The sequence below is a fragment of the Pipistrellus kuhlii genome, unplaced genomic scaffold (genome assembly GCF_014108245.1).
Source record: "Pipistrellus kuhlii isolate mPipKuh1 unplaced genomic scaffold, mPipKuh1.p scaffold_m20_p_6, whole genome shotgun sequence".
Lineage (NCBI taxonomy): Eukaryota > Metazoa > Chordata > Mammalia > Chiroptera > Vespertilionidae > Pipistrellus > Pipistrellus kuhlii.
In genome coordinates this window covers 77,896,414-77,901,622 of record NW_023425562.1, presented here as the reverse complement: position 1 = coordinate 77,901,622, position 5,209 = coordinate 77,896,414, and positions in this window count along the sequence as shown.

The window sequence follows — 5,209 nt, the reverse complement described above, 5'->3', positions numbered from 1 at the left end:
CTGATTTGAGATTCAGATGTTAACACTTGTCATTCGTTTCCTTCTATTGTGTCACTTGGCTCAGGACACCCATCCAGCAAGCGTTTTTAAACACTCCTCAGAAAACAAAACAAAGAGCCAGCCCAGAAATACAGAAACCTCGCAAAATAAGATCATGCACGCACAATGCAAAGCATGAACAGAGGAATAATAGTGTCGGGTTAATAAATAAAGACAATAAATATTGAACGGTGGAAACTTTTAAAGAAATTACTTGCATTTTTATAAACACTTGTAGATAATGAGAAACAGATTTGGTTAGATAGTGACAAAAAAGAACACAGTAGGGACAGTGCTAAAGTTCATGCCTTCTTTAATTCATCGCAGAGTGGTCTCAGTTACTGTCCAACTGGCGTTTCCTTGTGCTCGGTACTTTGTACTGTTTGTCTCAGGCAGGATGCCAGCTATTCTGTGTCTTTATTTCTCTGTATTCACCCATTCATTCGTAGTTTTTATGATGGTCCCCTATGGCCGAGTTACTGATTAGGACAGCAATTTTCAACTAGTGGGATACAAGAATGTTCAAAACATGCCATACCTGACTCTTTAGTCAGGGGCTCTGACCTCATATCCCTTAGATTGTCAACTAAAAAATCACAACAGTCAACACAACAATAACCATCTGGTGTGAATGAATCAAAATTACATTTTTTTTGCCAGATTAGCAAAAATATATTGTTTGATGTGCCACAGAATTTTAGTAATTAGTTGGTATGTGCTATGAGGTGAAAAGACTAAAAACACTGGTTTAAGATGCTAGGAAAACATAGATCAAGAAAGATAAGATACCTGTTCTCCCATAGTTTTGTTGAGGACATAAATAAACTAACAAAATAACTTAAGATAGTGTTAAGAAATACGAAGAACAGCCAATAGAGTAGTTTTTTGTGGGTTTTTTTTTTTTGGGGGGGGGGGGGGACCATTAGATGAGATTTCTCTCTGAAGAAGCGATTTTTATGCTGAGACCTAAAGAATGAAAAGAAGCCAGCAGTGTAATGACCCTGGTAAGTGGGTTGAAATTGAAAGTCAAAGTCCTCAGGCAGGGGTGAGCTTGGTTTATTGAAGCAACAAAAACAATAGCCCCAACGGAATAAGGTGTGACTGTGCTTAGTGAGCAAGGGGACATGAGAGTATTGGGGGCCAGGTCATGTAGACCATAGAGAGGACTTGTCATTTTATTCAATTATATCCATCCAACAATTTTTGCACATCTTACATTTCTTCATTTCCCTCCTCATTCATCTTAGGTTCCCTGCTTCATCCTTATAATTGCTCCCTTAAAAATACCCTTTTCTTGCCGAAACCTATTTGGCTCAATGGATAGAGCGTCGGCTTGGGGACTGAAGGGTCCTGGGTTCGATTCCGGTCAAGGGCATGTACCTTGGTTGCAAGCATATCCCCAGTACGGGGTGTCCAAGAGGCAGCTGATCGATGACTCTCTCTCATCGATGTTTCTAACTCTCTATCTCTCTCTCTTCCTCTCTGTACAAAATCAATAAAATATATATATTTTTTAAAAAACACCCTTTTCTTTTGTGTTAGTACCTACTCCTGTGTAACAAATGACACAAAAATGTAGTGGCTTAAAGCAGGAAGCATTTTATCTCACAATATTTGCAGAGCGGAGACCTAAAGATGGTGTAGCTGGGCAGGTGTGGCTGAGGGTTTCTGGTGAGGTTGCAATGAAGATGTTAGCCAGCACTGCAGCTCCCTGAAGGCTTGACTGGGGTTGGGGGACTCGCTTCCAGGCTGACTCTCTCACACACATGGAGAGCAGCCCTGGTTGTTAGCTGGAGGACTAGTACCTTGTCACACGGACCTCTCCATAGAACTTCTTGAACATTCTCATTACACGATGGCTTGCTTTCCCCCGAGAGAGTGATCCCAGAAAGTGCAAAGTCTGTTATGATATAGCTTGGAAATCACACACCATTGTTTTATCAGATTTCCTGAGCACACAGGTCATCACTGCGCACAGAGGGAGAAGAACAAATCGTCATATGAACTCAAATTTACATGATGCGTTTTTTCCTTTCAGATACTCATCCAAAGGCATCAGTCATAGTGGTGAGGAGCCCTTTGCTCTGCAGCCAGAAGGAATATTGGGTTCAAAGAGCAGGTTCACCCTGTTCTGGCTCTGTGACCTGTGGCATGGTTCTTAACCTCTCTCAGCCTCTGTCTTCCCATCTGGAAAATGCTGGTAATGCTACATCACAGTTCACAATTGATATGAAGATCAAAGTGAGATAATGTTGGCAACAAATTTAGCCATAACGATTGGCATATACATTCTTAGTATATGCTATCAATTACTGCTCTTGCTCTTACTCCATCTTTTAGGACTGTGGACTATAGCTACTCCTTAAAGTGCTTCATAAAATTTGGTGCTAGATTATGTTTTGGAGAAGTCAAGGTTAGATTGGAGGGACTGTGAACCTGATGATCTTGACAAACCTTGATAATGCCGGAAGCTCAGACCTATCATAAAAAATTCCCCTCTGCAGGATAAAATTTGGCTCACCATTCATTTTCAGATGAGCTGAGAGTCAAGCCTTAGGGCCAGGTAGACAGGAGCATCTATAATAAGTTCAATCCCAGTACAAAACCTAATCAACTCTCAAGTTCGAAGAATGAGCTGATGATTCAGACATTTATATCAAAAGGTGTTAAAAGATTATTTGGAACAGGGTGGAGGATAGGAATCAGGATTTCCAATCCATCCAGAATTGCATTTCTTGTGAGTCTTCTAGGAAATGAAGGCAACAACGTTTTCAAGATCATTCCTTTATTTGTCTTATATAAAAATTAATGTTTTTGAACATTTTCTATGTACCAGGTACTAGGGTAGGTTTTGGCAAAGTAGCTGAGAACAAGATTGCCTGAACCCCAATTCTCATGGTGTTCAAGATTTAAATCAACAGCTAGACTAAGCACTATTCTGCTTGATGGCTTAACTTTCTACAAGTTGCCAGAAATTGCTAGAAATCTGAGGGATTTCCACGGATATATTAAAATGATTAGTATTAATAGTAGGCAGAGGGTAAAATTCTGATTTCCCTCCATAATATTTGTACCCAGTTAATCAGCTGCCTAATTACTATAAACAGATTAAAATGTATTAACTTGTTGAGGCACATATGTTTCCCAAAGCCACTGTCTAAACTGAATTACCAACGACATGGTTTGAGCAATAATATCAAGATTACAAGTCATTTTTCTCAACTTTCTCAGTGCTTGTATAAGACCCATGGGAACTGTTTACATTGCAGGATAAATACATTAGTAATGCACAGATTCCCAAAGCAGTTTCAACACTGGCATGGAATTTATACATTCCCTAAACTTTGCTTCAATGACAGATAAAATTCCTTCTGAGCTGGGTAAATGGAATGCATTCTGGAAACTGTACCTTTCATTACAATGAACTCAATTGCTCCTGGCATTCATAATTTGCTCGGCTTAATATGGCCTGACAAGCCAATTCTTTGTTCCTTTCCTAATCCATAGTGCAGATGTTAATCTCCAACAATTAATAACTCATTCCTACATAGCTTGGAAAGGTCACAAATGACAGTGGAAGCATTTTTAAAATGTGTGTACCTTGGTTTCAGGCTTGATCCCCATTTTTGGTTGGGATGCTTGTGAGAAGCAACCAATTGATGTCTCTCTCACATGGATGTTTCTCTCTTTCTCTGTATATCCCCTGCCTTCCACTCTCTCTAAAAATCAATGGAAAAATATCCGTGGGTGAGGATTAACAAAAAATTTAATATAAAATGAAGTGATAAAATATAGTTTTTAAGACCTTGGGTTTTACTATCAAATCCTTGGTCTATATCTAGACTCTCCCTTACCAGGCAGATGACGTCATACCAGGATCTGAATTTATCCAAATCTGTTTATTCATTTGTATCCTGGGTTTGACGACAATAGTGAGTAGTTGCTGTTGCTATGCATTTAAAATGAAATATATGCTGGGTGTTGCTGAGCACGCCTTGGGCACATAGTAAGCACTTTAGTAGGTCATAGTTATTATTATTATTAGCTTCTCTATGTAGACTCTACATTGTAGAGTAGAGCAGTAGCAGTCTCCAGGATGTCTCCCAGTGATTCTCGTCTTCTGGCACTCAAGCCCTTGGACCGACCCCTCCTAAACTGAGCAGAGCAGACCTGCTTAACCAAACAGACAATGCAGAAATGACATGTGTTACTTTCAAGCTTACATCCTAAAAGGAAATGTGGCTTCTGCCTTGCTCTTCCATGGGTTGCTCTCACCGGGAGAGATCAGCTGTGTTGTGAGTACACTCAAGAATAGCACATGGAGAGATGTCCATGGAATAAGGGTCAAAGATTCCCTACCAAGAGCATTAACTTTCTGGTACCTCGAGGGAGCCATATTGGGATGGGGTTCCCCAGTCTCTGTCGGGCTTTTGGATGATTGGCAGTCTGGCCGACTCACCAGGATCTCAGCCTCATGGGACCAATCCTGCCCTATGGAAACTGTGTGACATAAATTCCTTTAAAAGCCACGTTTTTGGCAATTTCTTATGCAGCAATAGGTAACTACTCTAAGCACCTTACAGTATTTCTATACCCAATGATTTCATGTCGTCCTACTGTATTCCAAGAGGAACAGAAGATGGTAAAGGATATTTCTGTTTCACTTTGTGAAGAAATGAAGACTTGGCCAATGAAGCATATTACAAACCATTTGATTGGGTAGTAGTTGGAAACTTCATCCCAAGGTAGACTTGGTTTTGAAGCCTAGAGCTTCCACTTTCTAGCCAAATAACATTTCTAAGTGTTTTTTTTTAATCGATGGTAAAATTGCTATGGGAATTATAAGAGACAAACTTATAAAATGCTTAGTACAATGACTAGCCAGGGATAAGTGATTTGTACATATTTATTAAATAAATAAATAAATAAATGGTATATTCCATAAGAAAGGTATTTTTTCAAATCAAATAACTCTATTTTTCTATCTACATCCTGGCCTTTCAAAGATTTGGGAATGAATCCCAAAGCCCATGATACATGAACTTGTGATATTTTGTTGAAGTTGAAATGAGAAAGGAATGATTTGCAAGGCAGGTTGGGTAGTTGTCACTTGGTGATTTCCCAGGTTTCTTCCCACAGTGCCTTCTATCCAGCCTTCGTCACTCACTGG